Source organism: Anomaloglossus baeobatrachus, chromosome 7, assembly GCF_048569485.1.
Source record: "Anomaloglossus baeobatrachus isolate aAnoBae1 chromosome 7, aAnoBae1.hap1, whole genome shotgun sequence".
Classification (NCBI taxonomy): Eukaryota; Metazoa; Chordata; class Amphibia; order Anura; family Aromobatidae; genus Anomaloglossus; species Anomaloglossus baeobatrachus.
Genome location: NC_134359.1, coordinates 78,891,775 through 78,917,410, shown reverse-complemented (window position 1 = coordinate 78,917,410; position 25,636 = coordinate 78,891,775). Strand labels below are relative to the sequence as shown.

At 49.3% G+C, this 25,636-nt stretch overlaps 1 pseudogene; it reads left to right on the top strand.

The window, feature by feature from the left end:
* The window catches only part of LOC142245105 (germinal-center associated nuclear protein-like), a 131,433-nt pseudogene that overhangs the window by 19,607 nt on the left and 86,190 nt on the right, over nucleotides 1-25,636 (top strand).

Sequence of the window (25,636 nt, the reverse complement as noted above, 5' to 3'; positions counted from 1 at the left end):
CCACGGGTCTTCACCAAAGTCATGGCATCCGTTGTGGCGGTCCTACACTCTCAGGGCCACTCGGTGATCCCTTACTTAGACAATCTCCTAGTCAGGGCACCCTCCCGGGTGGCGTGTCAACACAGCCTGACCTTCGCTCTGGCGACTCTCCAGCAGTTCGGGTGGATCATCAACTTCCCAAAGTCCAAGTTGACACCGACCCAATCGCTGACTTACCTCGGGATGGAGTTTCATACACAGTCAGCGGTAGTCAAGCTACCGCTGGACAAACAGCTTTCTCTGCAGACAGGGGTGCAATCTCTTCTTCGGGGTCAGTCACACCCCTTGAGGCGCCTCATGCACTTCCTGGGGAAGATGGTGGCAGCAATGGAGGCAGTGCCCTTCGCGCAGTTCCATCTGCGCCCACTCCAATGGGACGTTCTCCGCAAATTGGACAGGAGGTCGACGTCCCTCGACAGGAACGTCTCTCTTTCCCTTGCAGCCAAAACCTCTCTTCCGTGGTGGCTTCTTCCCACTTCTCTATCGCAGGGAAAATCCTTCCTGCCCCCAACCTGGGCTGTGGTCACGACGGACGCGAGCCTGTCAGGGTGGGGAGCAGTTTTTCTCCACCACAGGGCTCAGGGAACCTGGACTCCGATAGAGTCTTCCCTTCAGATCAACGTTCTGGAGATAAGGGCAGTGTATCTAGCCCTATTGGCTTTCCATCGGTGGCTGGAGGGCAGGCAGATCCGTATACAGTCGGACAACGCCACGGCGGTCGCGTACATCAACCACCAGGGCGGCACGCGCAGTCGTCAAGCCTTCCAGGAAGTCCGGCGGATTCTGCTGTGGGTGGAAGCAACAGCTTCCACGATCTCTGCAGTTCACATTCCGGGCGTAGAAAACTGGGAAGCAGATTTTCTCAGTCGTCAGGGCATGGACGCGGGAGAATGGTCTCTTCACCCAGACGTGTTTCGAGAGATCTGTCGCCGCTGGGGAACGCCGGACGTCGATCTCATGGCGTCACGGCACAACAACAAGGTCCCGGCCTTCATGGCACGGTCTCAAGATCACAGAGCTCTGGCGGCGGACGCGTTAGTTCAGGATTGGTCGCAGTTTCGACTCCCTTATGTGTTTCCTCCTCTGGCGATGTTGCCCAGAGTGTTACGCAAGATCAGATCCGACTGTCGTCGCACCATTCTCGTCGCTCCAGATTGGCCGAGGCGGTCGTGGTACCCGGATCTGTTGCATCTCACGGTGGGTCAGCCGTGGGCACTTCCAGACCGCACAGACCTGCTGTCACAAGGGCCGTTTTTCCATATGAATTCTGCGGCCCTCAACCTGACTGTGTGGCCATTGAGTCCTGGCTCCTAGCATCGTCGGGGTTATCTCAGGATGTCATTGCCACTATGAGACAGGCCAGGAAACCAACGTCCGCCAAGATCTATTACAGGTCGTGGCGGATCTTCTTGTCCTGGTGCTCTGATAAGGGTTTTACTCCCTGGCCTTTTGCCTTACCCATTTTTCTTTCATTCCTTCAATCCGGAATGGACAAGGGTTTGTCACTGGGCTCTCTCAAGGGACAAGTATCGGCGCTCTCAGTATTTTTTCAAAAGCGCCTGGCAAGGCTTCCGCAGGTCCGCACGTTCCTGCAGGGAGTTTGCCACATAGTTCCACCCTACAAGCGTCCGCTGGAACCCTGGGACCTTAACAGGGTGCTAATGGCTCTTCAGAAACCACCTTTCGAGCCGCTGAGGGATGTCTCTTTATCACGTCTTTCGAAGAAGGTGGCATTTCTAGTGGCAGTTACCTCACTCCGAAGAGTGTCGGAGCTTGCAGCGCTGTCATGCAAATCCCCCTTCCTAGTTTTTCACCAGGATAAGGTGGTTCTGCGTCCTGTCCCGGAATTTCTCCCTATCAGGATATCTCCTTACCGTCATTTTGCCCTCATCCAGTTCACCAATGTGAAAAGGATTTGCATTCATTAGATCTAGTGAGAGCACTCCGGCTCTACGTGTCTTGCACGGCGCCCCTGCGCCGTTCAGATGCGCTCTTTGTCCTTGTCGCTGGCCAGCGTAAGGGTTCGCAGGCTTCCAAGTCAACCTTGGCTCGGTGGATCAAGGAACCGATTCTTGAAGCCTACCGTTCTTCGGGGCTTCCGCTTCCTTCGGGGCTGAAAGCCCATTCTACCAGAGTCGTGGGTGCGTCCTGGGCATTGCGGCACCGGGCTACGGCTCGGCAGGTGTGTCAGGCAGCTACCTGGTCTAGTCGGCACACTTTCACAAAACACTATCAAGTGCATACCTATGCTTCGGCAGACGCCAGTCTAGGTAGGCGAGTCCTTCAGGCGGCGGTTGCCCACCTGTAGGAAGGGGCCGTTTTCGGCTCTCTTTTATTGAGGTATTTCTTTTACCCACCCAGGGACTGCTTTTGGACGTCCCAATTGTCTGGGTCTCCCAATGGAGCGACAAAGAAGAAGGGAATTTTGTTTACTTACCGTAAATTACTTTTCTTCTAGCTCCTATTGGGAGACCCAGCACCCGCCCCTGTGCCCTTCGGGCTGGTTGTTCTTTTGTGTACACATGTTGTTCATGTTGAATTGTTCTTTTGGTTCATGGTTTCAGTTCTCCGAACATCCTTCGGATTGATTTTACCCTAGACCAATTTATAAGTTTCCTCCTTCCTGCTTTTGCACCAAAACTGAGGAGCCCGTGATCCACGGGAAGGTGTATAGGCAGAGGGGAGGGGTTACACTTTTTCAGTGTAATACTTTGTGTGGCCTCCGGAGGCAGAAGCTATACACCCAATTGTCTGGGTCTCCCAATAGGAGCTAGAAGAAAAGGAATTTACGGTAAGTAAACAAAATTCCCTTCCTCAAAGATAGATTTCTAATTTAATGCAACGTTTCAAAGATACAGCCTGGTATAATGGGAGAGCTAGATGGCTCGTTGTGCAGATTGAGGATAGAGAGGTAAAACAAGGAACCCTTATGTTATGGTTATTTCTATGTTAATTTATTATTGTTTTCGATGTACAACTTGAAAACGCCAACATGTTTAGTGTTGCGACAGAAAAAAGATTTAAAATGGATGAGAATTGTTAAAAAGCTAACAAAGAATGTTATTTCTGTAAATATTTTGTTGACAACTCATCAAATAAAATATGTTTAAAAAAAACAAAAAACTTTTACTTCAGTAGCGCCAACATAACCTACAGCACTCTTACAATTGTATCCTTCCTCTTCCTTCCTCCAAATGTTTTGAGCATGTCATGTTTATCACTCAAAAAAGGTCAGTCATTTGTATAATTTTTAATGTTCTGTTTACTATTAATTGTCTACATTATGGATGGAAAATAACTTGCATAATTCCTTCCTTTCAAAGTTGGATCATGCGGCTGCCATTAAAGAATACAGTCGATCTTCTGCAGATCAAGAGGAGCCGCTAGCACATGAATTGCGCCCGTTACCAGTGCTGTGTATGACTATGGATTATATGGTGACCAATATCATGGATCAGGGAGAGGATAATTACCGAGATTGGTATGATTTTGTTTGGAACCGAACACGTGGAATACGGAAGGTGAGAACCTTTACTGAAAGCTATGTATTTATCAAATCGTTTTTCTTGGCTAATCCGGATGACTTTTTAACCAGACTAATGTCAATTTGTTAACTAAGTTTAATTTTTAGAGATATTACTGTAGTTTAGAAATGAAAAAAAAAATCAGCATAATCTGATCCCTTTGCTGCTAGAATTGTTAATTTTTTGTGATAACTGGATTAGAGAAAACAAAGAGAAATAGAAATGGTGTTAATAGATCCCTTATTTAAGCTAGGCTTCAGTTTGTTAAAGGGTTTGTCTAGGTTTTAGATTAAAGCCTGCAGTCACTTTTAGTGACTAAACTTCTGAGTCCTTACAGTGCATGCACGCTCCAGATTCTCCGGTGATGAGCGCGAGTATTTATACCACCACTAGTATTCAGTTTGCATACATGCATTCACGTGCCGACTAGACTTGCTCGACCTCACTCAATTCACTTGTATTGAGCAAGGCCGCTCATGTCTAGTCTGAGTGTGGCCGTAAGTATGTAAATCTTATATTTGTGGTCATGTGACCACCCACTTTTGCTATTGGCATCGGGGAATCCTGACCGATTTACGGTTCATGCTCTGTTAAGATTCAGAACTCCAGAGTGACTGCAGACTTTCATCTCAAATCTGGACAATCCCTTTAAGAAGTGGGTAGTCAGTGAAGTGCCAGAAGCAGATGAATTAATTAATGACCTTAAGAAAGTAAAAATATAGAGAAGTATATAAATACAGAGAAATTGTACAAGGACTGACCGATTGAGGCAAAAAGGTGAAAAATGTTATTTCTTTGTCGCTCCATTTTGAGACCCAGACAATTGGGTGTATAGCTTCTGCCTCCGGAGGCCACACAAAGTATTACACTTTAAAAAGTGTAACCCCTCCCCTCTGCTATACACCCTCCCGTGCATCACGGGTTCATCAGTTTTATGCTTTGTGTTGAAGGAGGCACACATTCACACAATCCTCCACATTTTAGTCAGCAGCAGCTGCTGATTATATCGAATGGAAGAAAAGAGGGCCCCTAACAGGGCCCCCGGCATGCTCCCTTCTCACCCCACTGAGTCGGCGGTGCTGTTAAGGTTGAGGTACCCATTGCGGGTACACAGGCAGGAGCCACATGCCGTTTTCCTTTCCCATTCCTTAGGGGCTCTGGGGAAGTGGGATCCTAACCGGTCATCCAGCCACTGTGACCGGGCTCCCTCCGCAGCCCCTGGGGGAATCTGCCGGACAGGAGACGGAGTATCGTCAGGGACATGGCCCTGCATCTACAGGTACTCTGTGTCCCCTTTGGGACGGTGCATGAAGCACCTTGGCCTCAGACGCAGCTGCGACTGCGGTGTGGATTTTTTGTCTGGGACTACCGCGCCGACCGTGCCTGTTTGCCGGCCGCGGTTTTTACTTTAGTCCCCGGCTTTTGCGGCCTAGTGTGTTAAACTCCCGCCCCTGAGCCTGCCAGTCAGGGAGAAAGGTGGGACGGTCGGTATGATGCCGACAGTGAGGGCTGGAGCACACTTCGCTGTCCTCCGCCCCCCTCACTGATCACTATGGGCCACCAGGTTCCCGCACTTTTGCGGTTCCGCCCACGGCTCTCTCCTCCCCTCGGAACGCCGGCAGCCATTGTTATAATTCTGCCGGTGGAGGATCTCAGAATCTGTTCTACAGCTCTGGGAGAGGGGGATCCTAACCGGTCGCCATGCACTGGGACCGGGCTCCATCCGCAGTCCCTGGGGGATTCTGACGGACAGGAGACTGGACATCATCAAGGACAGAGCACTGCATCCATAAGGTACTCTGTGTCCCCTTAGGGACGGTGCATGCAGCATCTGTGTTACAAACGCCGCAGCGGTTGCTGTGTGGTTTGTGAGACTGGGACTACCGCGCCGACCGCGCCTGTTTGCCGGCCGCGTTTTTAAATTTAGTCCCCGGCTCTTGCGGCCTAGTACCATATACTCCCGTTCCCGGGCCTGCCAGTCAGGGGTAACGACGGGACGGCCGACTGGACGTCGGCATGGAGGGCTGGAGCATACGTTGGTATCCTCCTCCTCCCTCACTGAGCACTGTGGGGCACCAGTTTTCGGGTGCTGACCCCCCTTGGGTGCCGAAGTGTGTATATATATGTATTTATTTATATGGTATATGATCTCACTGTTCGGCAGCAGTATTTGCTTTTGGCTGTATACCCTCACTGATTACTCTAAGAGGAGACAACAGCATGTCGTCCGCAAAGAGTAAGGGTGCCAAGGCACTGGCTTATTTTACAACCTGTCCCTCTTGTGCGGCTATATTACAGGCAGGTTCCACCTACCCTCATTGTGTACAATGCTTGGCCCTTGGGGCACTCACTCAGCCGGAGCCTCCGGCATTGGTGGGACCCTCGGCTCAGGTGGTACCGCCGGTTTCCACTGCACAGATGGCAGGGACAGAGTTTGCACGTTGGAATCAGCAACTCTCTGAGTAGCTTTCACATTCCAGGACTCAGTCTATGGCCAGAGGGTCTGCTAAGAGACTGGAAGCTTTGCAGTCCAGACCGGTAAACAGGGCCAGGGAGCTGTGAGTTCATCGCTCCCGGGTCCCTCTGGGTCGGTACAACAAGGGGCTCCTGGGGTAACACCCAGATCCCACGGTGAGAACTCCGCCACGGACCGCGGCCTCCGATAGGCTAAGCGGGCCCGCTGGGAACCTTCCCCGACTTCATCAGGAGTGCGTGTTTCGATCACTCTAACTCCAGAGGGGCTGTCCAGAAGCACAGAACTTTACGGACAAGCGCTTACTAAGCACCTTAATGACACGCGTTACCCTTTCCCCCCCTGACGTTGTTAAGGGTTGGGCTCAGTGTCACAGGGTGGATCCTCCAGTCTCCAGACTGGCGGCTAGATCCGTAGTATTAGTGGCAGAGGCCCATCTTTCATGAATGCCACTGACAGGCAAATAAAGCTTATGATGAAATCCATCTATGAAGCCATAGTCGCATCTTTTGCTCCAGCCTTCGCAGCCGTGAGGGCACTCCAAGCTATCTCAGCTTCTCTGGCTGAGATTAATGCAGTCGCAGATACCTCTGCCCCGCAGGTTGTGTCCTTCACTTCTCAGGCGTAGGTTTTTTCGTCCTACGCCATGAACGCCGTTCCTGGACTCTGCGAGCCGTACAGCAGTAGCATCCACCAATTCGGTGGCAGTCTGCAGGGCCATGTGGCTACGAGAATGGAAGGCAGACTCCGCTTCCAAGAAGTTCTTAACCGGTTTGCCGTTTTCTGGCGACCGTTTGTTTGGCGAGCAATTGGATGAAATTATTAAACAGTCCAAGGGAAAGGACTCGTCCTTGCCCCAGTCCAAAGTTTTCGGTCCTTTCGGTCCTCACCAAAGTTCCGTTCCTCCACGTCCAACAGGTCAGAGGAGGGCCAGAGGAACTCTTCTGCATGGCGGTCTAAGTCACATAAGACCGCTGGAGGAAACGCATCTAAGGCGGCTTCCTCATGACTTCGGCCTCACCAAGACCGCGTCCTCGGTCGGTGGCAGGCTCCCCCGCTTTTGCGAGGCAGAAGGAGTGGTGATTCCCGTTCCCCCTCAGGAGCATGGTCACGGCTTCTACTCCAACTTGTTCGTGGTGCCAAAAAGGGACGGATCTTTCCGTCCCGTTCTAGACCTCAATCTGCTCAACAAGCATGTGAGCACCAGAAGGTTTCGGATGGAATCTCTCCGCTCGGTCATCGCCTCGATGTCACAAGGAGACTTTCTAGCATCAATCGACATCAAGGATGCTTATCTCCATGTGCCGATCGCACCCGAGCATCAACGCTTCTGCGTTTCGCCATCAGGGATGAACACCTTCAGTTCATGGCACTGCCATTCGGCCTGGCGACAGCCCCACGGGTCTTCACCAAGGTCATGGCAGCAGTGGTGGCGGTCCTACACTCTCAGGGCCACTCGGTGATCCCTTACTTAGACGATCTTCTAGTCAAGGCACCCTCCAGGGCGGCATGCCAACACAGCCTGACATTTGCTCTGGAGACTCTCCAGAGGTTCGGGTGGATCATCAATTTCCCAAAGTCAAATTTGACGCCGACCCAATCGCTGACTTACCTCGGGAGGGAGTTTCATACCCGTTCAGCGATAATGAAGCTTCCGCTGGAAACAGCGTTCACTACAGACAGGGGTGCAATCTCTTCTTCGGGGTCAGTCACACTCCTTGAGACGCCTTATGCACTTCCTAGGAAAGATGGTGGCAGCAATGGAGGCAGTTCCTTTTGCGCAGTTTCATCTGCGTCCACTTCAATGGGACATCCTCCGCAAATGGGACAGGAGGTCGACGTCCCTAGACAGGAACGTTTCCCTGTCACGGACAACCAAAACCTCTCTTCAGTGGTGGCTTCTTCCCACTTCTTTGTCGAAAGGAAAATCTTTCCTGCCCCCATCCTGGGCTGTGGTCACGACGGACGCGAGTCTGGGTGGGGAGCGGTCTTCCTCCACCACAGGGCTCAGGGAACCTGGGCTCCGACAGAGTCCTCCCTTCAGATCAATGTTCTGGAGATAAGGGCAGTGTATCTAGCCCTAAAGGCGTTCCAGCGGTGGCTGGAGGGCAGGCAGATCCGTATACAGTCGGACAACGCCACGGGGGTTGCATACATCAACCACCAGGGCGGCACACGCACTCGTCAAGCCTTCCGAGAAGTTCGGCAGATTCTGCTGTGGGCGGAAGCCACAGCCTCCACCATCTCTGCAGTTCACATCCCGGGCATAGAAAACTGGGAAGCGGACTTTCTCAGTCGCCAGGGCATGGACGCAGGGGAATGGTCTCTTCACCCGGACGTGTTTCTAGAGATCTGTTGCCGCTGGGGAACGCCGGACGTCGATCTAATGGCGTCTCGGCACAACAACAAAGTCCCGGCATTCATAGCTCGGTCCAAGGATCACAGAGCTCTGGCGGCAGACGCGTTAGTTCAGGACTGGTCGCAGTTCGACTGCCTTATGTATTTCCTCCTCTGGCACTGCTGCCCAGAGTGTTACGCAAGATCAGGTCCGACTGCCGCCGCGCCATCCTCGTCGCTCCAGACTGGCCGAGGAGATCGTGGTACCCGGATCTGTGGCACCTCACGGTGGGTCAACCGTGGGCACTCCCAGACCGACCAGACTTGCTGTCTCAAGGGCCTTTTTTCCATCTGAATTCTGCGGCCCTCAACCTGACTGTGTGGCCATTGAGTCCTGGCTACTAGCGTCCTCAGGGTTATCTCAAGATGTCATTGCCACCATGAGACAGGCCAGGAAACCAACGTCCGCCAAGATCTATCACAGGACTTGGAGGATCTTCTTATCCGGGTGCTCTGATCAGGGTTCTACTCCCTGGCCGTTTGCCTTGCCCACTTTTCTTTCTTTCCTTCAATCCGGAATGGACAAGGGCTTGTCTCTCGGCTCTCTCAAGGGACAAGTATCGGCGCTTTCCGTGTTTTTTCAAAAGCGTCTAGCCAGGCTTCCGCAGGTCCGCACGTTCCTGCAGGGGGGCTGGCCACATAGTCCCATCTTACAAGCGTCCGTTCGCACCCTGGGATCTTAACAGGGTGCTGACGACTCTTCAGAAGCCATCTTTCGAGCCGATGCGGGATGTCTCTCTATCTCGCCCTTCGCAGAAGGTGGCCTTCCTAGTGGCAGTCACATCACTCAGGAGAGTGTCTGAGCTGGCAGCGCTATCATGCAAAGCCCCCTTCCTGGTGTTTCACCAGGATAAGGTGGTTCTGCGTCCGGTCCCGGACTTTCTCTCTAAGGTATCCCCGTTTCATCTCAATCAGGATATCTTCTTACCCTCTTTGGGTCCTCATCCAGTTCACCAATGTGAAAAGGATTTGCATTTATTAGATCTGGTGAGAGCACTCCGGCTCTACATTTCTCGCACGGCGCCCCGGCGCCGGTCTGATGCGCTGTTTGTCCTTGTCGCGGGCCAGAGTAAGGGATTTCAGGTTTTCAACTCAACCTTGGCTCGGTGGATCAAGGAACCGATTCTGGAAGCCTACCGTTTTTGTGGGCTTCCGATTCCTGCAGGGCTGAAAGCCCATTCTACCAGAGCCGTAGGGGCTTCCTGGGCATTGCGACACCAGGCTACGGCTCAGCAGGTGTGTCAGGCGGCTACCTGGTCGAGTCTGCACACTTTCACGAAAAACTATTAGGTGCATGCCTCTGCTTCGGCAGATGCCAGCCTAGGTAGACGACTCCTTCAGGCGGCAGTTGCCCACCTGTAAGAGGGGGCCGTTTTCGGCTCTTTTTATCGAGGTATTCTTTTACCCACCCAGGGATTGCTTTTGGACATCCCAATTGTCTGGGTCTCCCAATGGAGCGACAAAGAAGAAGGGAATTTTTTTAACTTACCGTAAATTCCTTTTCTTCTAGCTCCTATTGGGAGACCCAGCTCCCGCCCCTGTTCCCTTCGGGCTGTTGTTCTTTTCTGTACACATGTTGTTCATGTTGAATTGTTCTTTTGGTTATGGTTTCAGTTCTCCGAACATCCTTCGGATTGAATTTACCTTAGACCAATTTATAAGTTTCCTCCTTCCTGCTTTGGCACCAAAACTGATGAACCCGTGATGCACGGGAGGGTGTATAGCAGAGGGGAGGGGTTACACTTTTTAAAGTGTAATACTTTGTGTGGCCTCCGGAGGCAGTAGCTATACACCCAATTGTCTGGGTCTCCCAATAGGAGCTAGAAGAAAAGGAATTTACGGTAAGTAAACAAAATTCCCTTCTTTCCCCTCCAGTCTTAAAGGGGAGGATATGGGACGGTAAAGCAGGGCAACGAGGGTTAGCAATGACTTATGTTTTATAATAGGTGTGTAGAATTTTTTCTTATTTTTCTTTTCTTTTTAGGATATTACACAGCAGCACTTGTGTGATAAATTTACTGTGTCTTTGATGGAGAAGTGTATGCGGTTTCACATTCACTGTGCATATGAGCTTTGTGAGGAGCCGATGTCCTCATTTGATCCCAAAATAAATAATGAGAATTTGACGAAGTGTTTGCAGAGCCTAAAGGAAATGTACCAGGACCTACAAAATCATGGCGAGACCTGTCCTTGTGAACCTGAGTTTAGGGGCTACAGTGTTTTTCTCAACCTCAACAAGGGAGATATTCTCAGGTAAAATATTGCTTTCTTTTCATGCATTGAGTGACTGGATAGAGGTCCTGGGAGTGTGGACCGTCTGCTCCAGGCACCATCTAGCTGTGGTGACAATCGCGCTGGAGAGGAAGGGGCAAGGACTGTCTGAGTGGTCACCTCTTCATGTGTTAGAGGTTGGAGTCTTGCCCTGTAAACCAGAAAGGGTACTGTGTGACAGGTTTCACCCTGTTCTCTTAGACTTTAGGTGGGATACGTGAGTGATTACACTGTTTGCCTCACAAGCAGAATCTGAAAGAAAAATTGGAAAGATTGAAGGTAGAGACGGGTCGGAACCCAGACGCCATGTCCACCTCCTACTATCAGGAAGCCAAAACTGACCACCTTGGCTCCGATTGGTGGGTAACTATGCTGAAAAGGAGTTAACTTTTTTTTCCGAGTGTCAGCAGCATACACACGTGGTCTCCTGTGTTTCCCAAAGCGATAGAGAAAGTACATACAAGTCACAATAATGCCCATAGAAGTGTCAATGGTGCCTGTACTATATATGTACACACTACAGTTCAAAAGTTTGGGGTCACCCAGACAATTTTGTCTTTTCTCATGAAAAATCATACTTTTATTTATCAAATGAGTTGCATAATGAATAGGTCTCTTACTACTGCTACTATCATCGCCGTTTCCTGACGATGGTCTGTTTTAGGAGGGGTGATGGAAAACGTGACCTTAGTTTTTAACCTCTGCTTCCCACATTTTCAGTGGCCAACACCACACTTCTGCCCCCGCCATCTTTGCTCACCACCACCTCAGGCCCTGTGTGATATGGAGGTTTTTACATACATCACCAACCATCATGGCGGCGGGATCTGTTCAGACTACAGATTCTGACACTCCGCCTGGTAACTTCTCTGATGTCTTTGAGTGCAGGGTGACTCTGGCTTCGACCAACAGATTGGTAGTTCATAGTCAGGCTAGCAAGACTTAATCTCAGCTGGTCTGTTTGTTAGTCTCCTTTGATCACATGTGTGGGAGCCAATCACATCTGCTCCCCTCCTATATATGCTGGCTAGATCCTACCATTTATGCCCACTGTAGTTTCTCTAAGCTGGTCTGGGGAGGTTTTGTGATCCAGACTAACTGGTGGCTGTAGTATTTGTTTCTGAGTGCAGTTGTGAAGGTATCCCTTGTCGTCTTTTTGTTGCTACCTTCCTGCGCTTGCTTTTCTCCTGAGTCTCTCATTGTTTGTTTGTTCCTTGAATTTTCAGTATGTCAGAGTTTTTTGGTTTTCCCCTGTCTGCCTTTTATGTGTTTTATCTGCCTCTTGCCCCTTCCTTCCCTGGTGGGAGGGGGGAAATCAGATTAGTTCGGGTCAGGAGCATAGCCAGGCACGACACTTGGTCAGCTTCACCATTAGGGGTAATCCTAAAGTTAGGGATGGCCTAGTGTGACTCGTTTTCCTAGAGTCACATCGTGACACCCTGCTTCTGACACAACCATCTTTCTTCCTGAAATGAGGCATGAAGGGGTGTTGATAGAAGCAGGGTGAGTGACATAAGCAAATCCCTCATGATGACTATTCGTTTTAGGGCAGTAATAAAAGCTGTGGGACGGCACTGCTGTCACTGATCTTTCTTCTATCACTGCCCTATGATGGCGTCTTAGTTTATGGAAAGAAACTGCAGTGTTAGAAGCAGGGATTATGGTTCCGATGAATGAAGATGAGGGTGACCGAGATAGAAGTGTGGTGGCTACTGAAACTGTTGTCACTTCTGCATCATCAGACTTGGACATCATCAGGGGAAGACTGACAGAAGTAATGGTAACTGATGGCAGCACCACCTCCTCCTTATGATGTCCTATCTTGGGTGGGAGAGAAGCTGTGGGAACGTTACCGCAGGGCCATCCTTCTGTGACGTCCTTTTAAGATTCTCCTTAAATGGAACATCACAGGAAGTAAAGAAGAAAAAAAAGACCGGATAAAGAGAACGGAAGAGAATTTTATAATACAGCAAATTATGAAAGTGTTAGGGCTTAAAATGGATGTTTATAAAGGCCATATGATATATATAATATATAATATATAATATATAATATATATAATATATATATATTATATGGACAAACCCTTAAAAAAAAAAAAAAAAGCCACATGCGTATTACTATACACAAGACGTGTGCAACTGACTGGGGTGTGGGTTACCACCCAACCTGCAAAACAGCGGCCGGGCTGAAATTTGAAATAGGAGTTATTTCATCTGCCGTCTATTTCAGCAAGAGGAAAACTTTCCTTTGCTGCCTTTATACAGAGAACAATTTTTCCCTTCACCCATGACAGCACCACGCGAGAGAGGGATCCGCCCAGCGAGGACAGGAAACCATTCTGAATAAAAGGGCAGTACCTCTCCCCTTCGTCAGTTGGTTTCCTGTCCTTGATGGGGGACCCCCGTTCTGAAAACCGGCGGCCTGGGCTGAACGTGCGCAGTTATCTATTGAACAAATTTGTAGGGCCACTACCTGGTCCTTACAGTCTACTTTTTTCCGGCACTATCGGTTGGACCTATCTTCCTTGGCTGCTCTTTCGTTTGGTAGACGGGTGCTTAAGGCGGTGGTCCCTCCCTAATTAGGTTTTCTCTGGAAATCTCTCACGTGGTGCTGTCATGGGTGAGGGGAAAACACCACGGTTACTTACCGGTAGCCGGTTTTTCCAGAACCCATGACAGCACCCATATAATCCCTCCCTTTCTCATCCTTGGTGTGCACTTCTGGGGGTGCTTCTGTGTGTTAAGTGGTGATGGAGTAAGTTCTAATGATTGTTGGAGGTCCTCTCATTCTCGGTAATCAACTGACGAAGGGAAGAGGTACCGCCCTTTTATTCAGAATGGTTTCCTGTCCTCGCTGGGCGGATCCCTCTCTCACGTGGTGCTGTCATGGGTTCTCGAAAAATCGGCTACCGGTAAGTAACCGTGGTGTTTCACTGCTATTATGAAAATATTGGGCAGGGGGTGTATCAGGAGTCTGCAACTGTCTTTGTTATAGAAATATAGGTGGTATAAGGGTGGGCTGCCAGTACTGTTCTCATGGGGTAGTTGCAGGAGTCTGCCGCTGTTATTGATGGATTTGGGGAATTTCCAAAGGGTTTCAGCGGTCACTATTAGTAGGATTGCACACATCTATCAAACACGCACCATGGATCACAATAGCGGCACAACTGCCAGGTCTCTGGACCTGATCTATCAGCCGAATGTACGGGGATTGCGGATTTGCTATCATCATTCTGGTTGCTGTAAGCCATAGGAATGCAGTAGGTAGAGCATAGCCCTTAGGGCCACTCAGTCTGGTGTGAAGGCTCATTGTGATGTGCAACACTGAACAATATCGTTTACATTAAAATGTACTGGATGGTGGAGCTGTAACTGGGTCTGCAGAAAAGTTGAAGCCCACTGGAACGCACAGAGCGGATCGATAAATGTAATTTTTATTACAGACCTTTCTAGTACAACTTCACTGTTTCATTCAAATCATTAATTCTGTGTGAAGCAAAACAGCCACATACTCTTTCTTGGCTAAAAAGGAGGATTATTGTTTTTCAACCCTGCTGTAATATATCTAGTGCAACTTTTTTGATTTAGTGTAAAGATCCAATTAGAGTCCACACAAAGGCTTCTCTCAACATCTTCAATGGTTATACTTGGAAAGTGCTTGTAAAAACCACAACCTTTACTATTTTGCTTCTTATTAAAAATCCCATCCATTCCCAAGAACAAAGAGAGATTTTTAATTCTGTTGTGTAAGCTTGTTGCCTAGATTACCGACCACCGATGCAGCCTGTCAGATGGACGGTTTCCTACGCAAAGAATATGGTGCTTATAAGCTCTTTCCATAAAGCTTGTAATCACTGGTTTGACGTTACCTGGATTGCTGGACCCAGTCGTCTTTGGTTCCCTTGCACTTCACTGGTGTAGAGGTAAAACTGCCTCTGATTGCTGTATTGTGAGTGTTCCATAAATGATTACCTAACTTTATCTAGGATTTTTTTTTTTTTCTTCCTTGTGCTACACATCTTGTTTAGAAATATTTCTCTCTTGCCTTATTGGGGTACACAGGACCATGGGTGTATGCTGCTGTTGCCAGGAGGTTCACACTATGCAAACTATTAAGAAAGAAAGTTAGCTCCTCCTCCACAGTAATCCAGCAAGATAGGAAGGGTGCTGCACCACTGTATGTCACTCAGCGATAACGCATGTGTGCTCGTCGAGGGCTGGGAATTACCGTATCCTGAGCGGGGGTGCTCGTCCAGAAGAAAAGTCCAGGTACCGATGGATGAGTGAAGGAAATGAGGGACCGCACTCCGTACCGCTGTGCAGGAATCTTTAGTTTATTAGACGGTGCAGGGTAAAAAGCAGGAGACGAGCTGTGAGCTGGCTCCCAGGTAGAGGACAACAGTTGTTTCGCCTAACTAATTAGGCTTCCACAGGTCCATATGTGGAGCTACAACGGCGCCCCCTATATAGGAGTGCTCACAGGTGCGTCGCATGCCACATAAAAACATACATAGGAGAATGTAATGTGCATATAAAACATGGAACACACCATGCCACAATACAAAACAATAAAAACAAGGTTATTACAAAACGATTATACCAAAAAAGAAGAAAAAGAAAGGGCACCGAAGGAATACATATGCAAAATATGTCAAAGCACACACATATGGAGGACCGACAGAAAAACTGACAGATCCACGCGATCATTTAACCCCAATGCCCCCTGAGCTCCATAATTAATGATTAGTTTGGCCTCAACTTGTAGTAAAAGTTGCTGAAGGTTGCCCCCCCTCGATGGGAGGACAACCTTCTGCAGGCCAGCAAAACGGAGGACATCAGGGTTACCATTATGATGCTCGCGGATGTGAGAAATCAGTCTAGGAGAACCTTTGCCTGACGTTACCGAATTGTAGTGCTCCCTGAACCTGACGTATAAACATCTGATTGTTTTGCCTATGTAAAATCTGCCACAAGGGCAGAAAATCACATAGACAACGAACCGCATGGGCCGCCCTGACAGAAAGATTGATGATCTGAATAGATTTGTGTTTAGCTTTCGGTTCGGTCCCTTGGAGCATGTCATTAGGAGAACTTTGTATAGGCATTGGCACATTCTGGAAAGAGATCCTACTTTGGTTGAAATGACCAAGGCTAATCCTTTTGTCTCTTTCAGACGTTGCGTTAACCTACGGGATAAACTAGTGAGAAATAGACTTACCAGCCCCTCTGTGTGGCTCGATAGATGCTGCCCGCCGGGTAACTACCGGTGTGGCAACTGCAGATTTTGTAACCTGCATCTCACTGGCCAATCCCTACAGGTGGGTTCGCACTCACATTCGGTCCTCCAGTTTATTTCTTGTAAAACTAAATTTGTTGTCTATGTGATTTTCTGCCCTTGTGGCAGATTTTACATAGGCAAAACAATCAGATGTTTATACGTCAGGTTCAGGGAGCACTACATTTCGGTAACGTCAGGCAAAGGTTCTCCTAGACTGATTTCTCACATCCGCGAGAATCATTATGGTAACCCTGATGTCCTCCGTTTTACTGACCTGCAGAAGGTTGTCCTCCCATCGAGGGGGGGCAACCTTCAGCAACTTTTACTACAAGTTGAGGCCAAACTAATCATTAATTATGGAGCTCAGGGGGCATTGGGGTTAAATGATCGTGTGGATCTGTCAGTTTTTCTGTAGGTCCTCCATATGTGTGTGCTTTGACATATTTTGCATATGTATTCCTTCGGTGTCCTTTCTTTCTTCTTTTTTGGTATAATCGTTTTGTAATAACCTTATTTTTATTGTTTTGTATTGTGGCATGGTGTGTTCCATGTTTTATATGCACATTACATTCTCCTATGTATGTTTTTATGTGGCATGCGACGCACCTGTGAGCACTCCTATATAGGGGGCGCCGTTGTAGCTCCACATATGGACCTGTGGAAGCCTAATTAGTTAGGCGAAACAGCTGTCGTCCTCTACCTGGGAGCCAGCTCACAGCTCGTCTCCTGCTTTTTACCCTGCACCGTCTAATAAACTAAAGATTCCTGCACAGCGGTACGGAGTGTGGTCCCTCATTTCCTTCACTCATCCATCGGTACCTGGACTTTTCTTCTGGACGAGCACCCCTGCTCAGGATACGGTAATTCCCAGCCCTCGACGAGCACACATGCGTTATCGCTGAGTGACATACAGTGGTGCAGCACCCTTCCTATCTTGCTGGATTACTGACTTTCTTTGGTTTGCTTGCACACTGCTTGCTGTCACTATATTATTTTGGTGTCACTCTGTGCGCTGGTACGGCGCTGTTATGGAGGTGTCTGATGATTGTAACGAATTACCACCTGGTGCTACAGGCTTGCAGGCTGGACGGGCTGACGCCGGCTCCTTTTTTGGAGAATGTAATTTTAAGAAGGACACGGAGGTTTTAGGAGTTAAAACCTTGGAATTTCGGATACAGACACTGGCAGAAAAGGAAGTGAGATTATTTTGGACTATTCAGTCTTTGCAATCGTATGTTGAATGTGATCGGGTCCCATGTGGACTACGGGTTATCAAAACCCTTTCACACTTCCAAGAGGACACTGCGTTTACCCAGCAATGGGAAAATATACAATTGGAGTGCTCTAAAAAACTGTTACATCTTGTATTGGATAAAAACAAGGAGGACTATGCTGTTCTGAACTCTGAACTGGATGCTCTAAAACAAGATACACGATTAAGAATGTCAAATGATGATTGGAATGCATTTTGTTTAAAACTTGATAAAAGGTTGGTGAACGTGCAGACTGAAATTAGAAATAAAAAAAGAAAAAAATTTCTCAGGGACAAGAGGGACTATGAGAGGAAGCAGGTTTTCTGTTGGGCTAAAGACAGCCCCAAAAATTATAGGCATAGACCCCATATTAAGAAGAAGAGTACTTTTGGTGCCAACAGGGGATACTGAACCACCGACTCGGAGTCCAGTGGCTCCGAGGAGGTGGTCGCAGGCCCCTCTGGGGGTAACTCAGGTGCGTTTAGAGCTACTGCCCCTTTAGAAAACGCACTCGACGGGGGGGCAGGAAGAAACGCACGGGGCAGAGGGCGCAAGAGGAAATTTGTGTCCTGGCGGAATTGAATAGTCCCTCTGTCACTCAGTCTAGTGTGAACACAATCATCAACCTTTCCTCTCATTCTCGATCTCCTGACATGATTTCCGTACTTTCCAAGGGTCTGAAATTTTGTATTCCTGAACCTTTTGATTTTGCTGAGTTTAGGGTGGATTTGTTTAAAGCTATCCGTAGGATCCATTTATACAAACATTTTCAGTCTGCACCGGGCAGTCCGGGATCTACTCCGGAGGGGCATATCCCGTGCACTGTTGATAGTAACCACTTCGATGTCACGAGTGCTTTTGACGCAGATGTGGTTCGGGACGCTGAGGTACTCCTCAGTCTGAATGAACCCCATCATGGGTCTAGCCCCGGTGTGGCTACTTCTGCGTTACCAGTGAATAGGTTCACTAAAGGGATTAAATCCGATTTTTATCCCCCCACGGTACCGGGTAATTTGGTGGACTTGTATCAGGATACTGTCCTTAAAGACATTGAGGCATTGATCTATACTAACCCCACTCAGAATCTGAGTCAGGGCGAATTGACTGCCATTCGCATTATGCGGGGTTGGGAGGACACTGTGTTCCGCGAGGCGGATAAGGGGGGCAACATTGTCCTCCTGACACGGCAACAGTATGTCCAAGAGTGCCTCCGACAGTTATCTGACAAAGCCACCTATACCCCGTTGCCTAGCAACCCCATTCAGGAATTCAAGAAGTCTTTGGTGTGGCTCTTGAACAAGTTCGTTGGTCTAGGTGTTCTCTCGCAGACGCAGGCGGACAAATTGATCCCTCCTTACCCTACGAAGCCTTGCTGGTATTGTATACCCAAAGTCCATAAGAGTAGAGACAATCCCCCAGGCCGTCCTATAGTGGCTGGTATCGGCTCTTTAACGGAGCCTTTATCACACTATTTGGACTGGCTGCTAAGACCCATTCTTAGTCAAATCCCCTCTTATGTCCAGGACACTGGTGACTTTCTGGCACTACTTAAAGGTATAACATGGCAGCAAGGCTTCCAACTAACATCAATTGACGTGGAGAGCCTTTATACCCGCATTCCCCAGCGTTTGGGGGTTCAAGCTGTGAAGGAAATGGTGGCACAGAGTGGGAAGGATGCTCGTTATTGCAATTTTGTGGAGGAGTCCCTTGATTTTGTTCTTTCTAGGAACGCATTTACTTTTTTGGACCGTTGGTACTTGCAGTGCGGGGGTACCGCTATGGGTACCCCTGTCTCTTGTGCCATGGCCAATATATTTTTGGGATCTTTCGAGAGCAAGTATGTGTTTTCCGATACCAACCCCTTTTTGAGGTATATTCGCCACTATTTGAGGTATGTGGATGACATATTCATTGTATGGGATGGCACGGAGGATTTATTCTCTGATTTTGTGTCGCATCTTAACAACTCGAATACAATGAATATGTCCTTCACTTCCTCTTTTGGTGGCGATACCCTCAATTTTTTGGACGTTGAGGTTTCCATCAGGTATGGTAATATTCACACTCAATTGTTTAGGAAACCGACGGCATCCAACTCACTCTTACATTTCTAGAGCGCACACCCCCTTCATACTAAGACGGCTTTACCGTACAGTCAATTTTTGCGGGTACGCAGGGCTAATAGTTCTGAGGAGACTTTTCTCTAGCAGTCAATGGAATTAAAGGAAAGGCTTCAGCAAAGGGGTTACCCTGAGGAGTTGATTGATTCTGCTTTTGAGAGGGCTAGATCTGGTGTCCATTGTTCTAATCGCATGGGCCGCCCTGACAGAAAGATTGATGATCTGAATAGATTTGTGTTTAGCTTTCGGTTCGGTCCCTTGGAGCATGTCATTAGGAGAACTTTGTATAGGCATTGGCACATTCTGGAAAGAGATCCTACTTTGGTTGAAATGACCAAGGCTAATCCTTTGGTCTCGTTCAGACGTTGCGTTAACCTACGGGATAAACTAGTCAGAAATAGACTTACCAGCCCCTCTGTGTGGCTCGATAGATGCTGCCCGCCGGGTAACTACCGGTGTGGCAACTGCAGATTTTGTAACCTGCATCTCACTGGCCGATCCCTACAGGTGGGTTCGCACTCACATTCGGTCCTCCAGTTTATTTCTTGTAAAACTAAATTCGTTGTCTATGTGATTTTCTGCCCTTGTGGCAGATTTTACATAGGCAAAACAATCAGATGTTTATACGTCAGGTTCAGGGAGCACTACAATTCGGTAACGTCAGGCAAAGGTTCTCCTAGACTGATTTCTCACATCCGCGAGCATCATAATGGTAACCCTGATGTCCTCCGTTTTACTGGCCTGCAGAAGGTTGTCCTCCCATCGAGGGGGGGCAACCTTCAGCAACTTTTACTACAAGTTGAGGCCAAACTAATCATTAATTATGGAGCTCAGGGGGCATTGGGGTTAAATGATCGCGTGGATCTGTCAGTTTTTCTGTAGGTCCTCCATATGTGTGTGCTTTGACATATTTTGCATATGTATTCCTTCGGTGTCCTTTCTTTCTTCTTTTTTGGTATAATCGTTTTGTAATAACCTTGTTTTTATTGTTTTGTATTGTGGCATGGTGTGTTCCATGTTTTATATGCACATTACATTCTCCTATGTATGTTTTTATGTGGCATGCGACGCACCTGTGAGCACTCCTATATAGGGGGCGCCGTTGTAGCTCCACATATGGACCTGTGGAAGCCTAATTAGTTAGGCGAAACAGCTGTCGTCCTCTACCTGGGAGCCAGCTCACAGCTCATCTCCTGCTTTTTACCCTGCACCGTCTAATAAACTAAAGATTCCTGCACAGCGGTACGGAGTGCGGTCCCTCATTTCCTTCACTCATCCATCTCCTCCTCCACAGTGTACACCCTGTGACTGACCAGGAACCAAGCCAGTTTTTTGCTTAATCTCCTAGGAGGTGGACATGGGCCTCTTTTGATGCCGTTCTCTTCCGTTTTTTTTTTCCCTATTCGGGCTCATTTTTTAGCCCACTAACCTTTCTTCTGTTCTATTCTCAGATGGGCGACAGGGTGTTCTACACTCCTGCTCTCCCCGTATGGGGGAAGAGGGACACAGGGTGGCTTCACCGCCAGGTCTCCCCTCTTCCTAAGTGGCCGGACGATCTATGCTCTGCGTCACCCTGGTGCTCAGAGCCCCCCGTTTCTATTTCCTGACCAGGCTCCCCCTCAACGCGCTTCTAGGCAAGCAGCGCCGAGAGTGGTAACGTTCGGCAGTTCCAGGACTTGGGATGCAAGTCTGCCGTCCGCCTACCTGTTGCATGGGGCAGCTGACCCAAAGTCTGCTTCCCTCCAGGTTCTTACCCAGCCGGCGCGGCTTCCAACGGACCTCCTGGACTCAGGTAGGGAGAGTTATCGACTCCAGGCTGGTCCAGATCAGCGTTGGAGCGGCAGGGGATAAGGTCTCCCTGCTTCAGCGCCCGCTGTGCTGCAGTGTTGTGCTATCCCTGGCGTATTGCAGACCAGGCGCTAATTTAGCTCCCGGCTACGGCCTGCTCGGTCGTGGGCCATGCCCCCTTCCTCTGTTGTTCTTGCGCGGCAGAAAGCCCCGTCCCCGCAAAGGTGGGGGCCGCTGCCTCTCTCCCACAACGCTGGGTATACAGGCCGATAATAAAGGGCGATAATTCCACCTCAACAAAGGTGGGGGCCGCTGCCTTTCTCCCACAACACAGGCTGCAGATACGCCCACGACAGCAGCGCCATCTTGGGAAATCGGCTATTCTCTCGGGGGGACACAGCCAGCGGCTTCTACGCCAGGGCCTGAACGGGGTAAGCTCTCCTTGCTCAGGAGGCTCGGTGCTGCAGGGCTTCAGCTATTTACTGAAAAATTTAGACTTTCTCTGTACTAGGGGACCCTATAACTTTCATAGAAGTTAAGGGAAGCGAGCAGATTACTACATTGCTTTACTTTATATCTAATCCAAAAGTGCGGAAGACACAGACTCCCCTTATAGTGCGTTACTCAGCTTGCAAGTCCTGAAATCAGAAATTCTCAGGCCAGTCATTCCCCCCTGTGTCTGGACCGCGATTCCCCAGTTGCGGTGTCATCCCAGGATCCCCCCTCCACCGCAGATAACCAGAACAACCCTGCATCCCAGGCTCAGGATAGGGTCCCCACTAGGATCTAGAAGAAATCCTCCAAACGGTTCCACACTACCCAACCTCATCCCAGGATGTCTCCGAGTCTCTGCGTCAGGGTCGGCCTACGATATGTCTCCAGAGTTGGACTCCGACCTGGAATTGGACGCGGAGCAGGCGTCCAATATCCGGCAGACGATCGACAGTTTAATCTCGGCTGTTAACCAAACTCTGTCGGTGGAGGAAGATCCGCCTGCGGCTTCAAAAACGGTTTCTTTGAAAAAACCTAAGCAAGCCCTGAGATATTTTTCTAATAATCCCGATTTTACCGCCATTCTGGTCAAGCAGAGAGCTCACCCAGAAAAAACGTTTCCTTGCAACGGTGCCTCTCCCTTCTCTATCCGTTCTCACCGGAGCTAGTGAAGGATTGGGCAGAGTTCCCTGTTGACCTTCCTGTGTCTCGACTGGCCAAGCACACAGTACTCTCTATTCTAGACAGTGCCTCTCTCAAAGAACCCACCGACCGCACCGTTGCGGCTCTGGCTCGGTCTATTAAGGCGGCGGGTTCCTCCCTCTGTCCCTCATTTGCCACAGTGTGGGCTTCTAAAGCTCTTGCGGTCTGGAGCAAGAGTTTACAGAGAGGCCTCCATGCAGAAGGTTTGCCTTCCGAGTTGATTGAGCTAATTGACCAAATATCCATGGCCGCCAAATACCTTATATACGCTTCCCTAGACTCTGCAAATTATGCCGCCACGGTGGCCAGCAACTCGGTGGTGATTCGTCGGACTCCCTGGCTAAAAGGGTGGAGTGCATGATGGGATTACCCTTTCATGGTTTTCGCCTTTTCGCGAAACACTTGATAGGATCATGATGCTGCTACAGGGGGTAAGAGCACCTCTCTTCCACAAAAGCGCCCAAAGCGCACACCTCGCAAGAGATTTCCCTGTTTCAGGATGCCTGGCTTTCCTACATAGACGACTCCTGGGTGCAAGAACTGGTATCCACCAGTTACAAAATCGAGTTCACCTTCTCTATGAGACGCATTCTCAAATTCACGGCCCAAAATCGGGCCTTTTCTCAGGCTATCGCAGAACTTCGCGATGCAGGCGTCATCATACCAGTTCCCACCAAACAACTTTACACAGGCTTTTACTCGAATCTTTTCGTGGTTCCCCAAATAGAACGGCTCAGCCAGTCCTATTTTAATTCTCAAGAGGGTAAACAGGGCATTGTGGACTTGACTCTTTCACATGGAGTCACTAAGGTCTGTGATTGTGTCTATGGAACCGGGAGAATTCCTGGCCTCCATTGATATACAAGACGCCTACTTGTACGCTGTCATGACCGTGCTTTGTCCCAGAGGTATTGTAGTCATCCCGTATCTGGATGACCTAAGAAACGAACAGTCATTTCCTGCCTTCTCAGAGAGTGTGCAAATCTGCTTGGACACTCTCTCGAGGTTGGGCTGGCTCGTCAACCGCCAAAAGTAGTCTTTAGTCCCATCTCAACGTCTCGTCTTTTTGGACATGGTCCTAGACACTTCTCGAGCTTGGGTGTTTCTACCAGTAGAGAAACGGACCTCTCTGAGGCAGGGCATTCAGTTCCTCCGGCGCAATAGCAGGCTACCTCTGCAGTTCGGGATGAGAACTTTGGAGAAGATGGTGGCGGCGATGGAAGCCATCCCGTTCGCTCAGTTTCACCTTCGTCCTCTTCAGCTGGTTCTCCCTTCGGCGTGGGACAGGAAACTGGCTTCCCTAGACTGACCTGTTATTCTTTCACAGAGGCTGATTCACCCCCTACTCTGGTGGGACCATCACTCTTCGCTCTCCCAAGGGAGATACTGCCTCCCGATTCACTGGCAAGTAGTCACAACAGAGGCCAGCCTGATAGATTGGGGAGCTATATTCCATCATCACACGGTTCAGGGTCGCTGGTCTCTCCTGGAACGCACCCTACTGATCAACATTTTACAGTCGAGGACCATCCTTCTAGCCCATCAGGGTTCCTCTCTGGTCTCCCTGTTCGGATTCAATCCGACAATGCCACTGCTGTAGCATACATAAGTTATCAAGGAGGGACCCGCAGCTTAGCAGCGATGAAGAATTCAAAAGATTCTTCATTGGGCAGAGACTCATGCTTCTGTCATCTCCACGGTTCACATCCCAGGAGTAGAGAACTGGGCCGCGGCCTTCCTAAGCCGACAAGGTCTGGCAGCGGAAGAGTGGTCCCTCCACGACGAGGTGTTCCAACAGATCTGTCACAGGTGGGGTCCTTCAGACGTGGACCTCATGGCATCTCGCCAAAACACCAAGTTCCTCCCCTTCCTAGCCCGATCTCGCAACCCACACGCAATGCACTCCGACGCCCTGGCCCTGCCATGGTCGCAGTTTCGTCTCCCTTACATATTCCCTCCGCTTCCCCTCATTCCGAGGGTGATCAAGAAGGTCAAGGCGGAGGGACTCTCGGTGATATTGGTGGCACCAGATTGGCCCAGGAGGGCCTGGTACTCGGAGCTCGTCCAATTACCAGGCGACACTCTCTGACGGCTTCCCGACTGCCCAGATCTTCTGTCACAGGAGCCGATTTGCCACCAGAACTCCGCAAGGCTGTGTTTGATGACGTGGCTCTTGAATCCTGGATTCTAGCCAGAGCTGGTCTACTCCCTACCCCCCCCCCCCCAGGTCTTTTCCACTATGATAAATCTCAGAAAGCTCTCCTCGGGTTGCATTTATCATAGAACCTGAAGATCTTTTCTTTCATGGTGTGAACAACGTGGAAAGTCGCCGCTTACCTCTTCAGGGGGTGTAGCCCATCTAGTTCCTCATGATCATCAGCCTCTGCATCCGTGGGACCTTAATTTAGTTTTAGGGATCCTCCAGCAATCGCCTTTTGAACCTCTGCTCGAAATCTCTCTCTCATTACTCTCCTGGAAAGTTGCGTTTCTAATGGCTATCACGTCTGTCAGGTGAGTTTCGGAATTGGCAGCCCTTTCACGTCAGGCTCCCTACCTGGTTTCCCACCAGGACAAGGTAGTTCTCCCACCTTCACTGTCTTCCTCTCAAAGGTAGTTTCTCCCTTTCACCTTAATGATGAAATCACCCTGCCCTCATTCTGTCCGGCTCCGGTCCATTCATTTGAAAAGGCTCTGCATAACTTGGATCTTGTCAGGGCTCTGAGGATTTGTTTCTCGGACCGCGCCGTTTTGCAAATCAGACACTCTTTGTCCTCAGTGGAGGGGCAGAGGAAAGGTGCCTCAGCCTCGAAATCCACAATTGGCCGTTGGATTAGATCAGCTATCCAAGAGGCCTACAGGGTCAGGGGTACCAGCCTCCCCGGAAGGGTGAAGGCTTATTCCACCCGAGTGGTGGGAGCTTCCTTGTTTTTCGCCATCAAGCCTCAGCTGTTCAACTTTCCAAAGCCGCTCCCTGTCCAGCATCCACACGTTCACCAGGTTCTACAGGGTGCATATGCAGGCCTCTGCGGATGCTGCCCTGGGGAAGACAGATTCTGCAAGCGGCGGAGGCTCACCTCTGACTCTGAAGGAATCAAGGAATCGTCTCAGTTCTTTACTACCTTTTATAGTTAACGGTCAGTCTGTTGTTCTGACTTTACCAGTTGTTAAGGGTTTGTTCTCTCCCAGGGACTGCTTTGTGAAGTCCCATGGTCCTGTGTCCCTCAATAAGGCAAGAGAGAAAGGAAGGAAGACTTTTTTTTACTCACCGTAAAATCTTTTTCTCTGAGCCTTCATTGG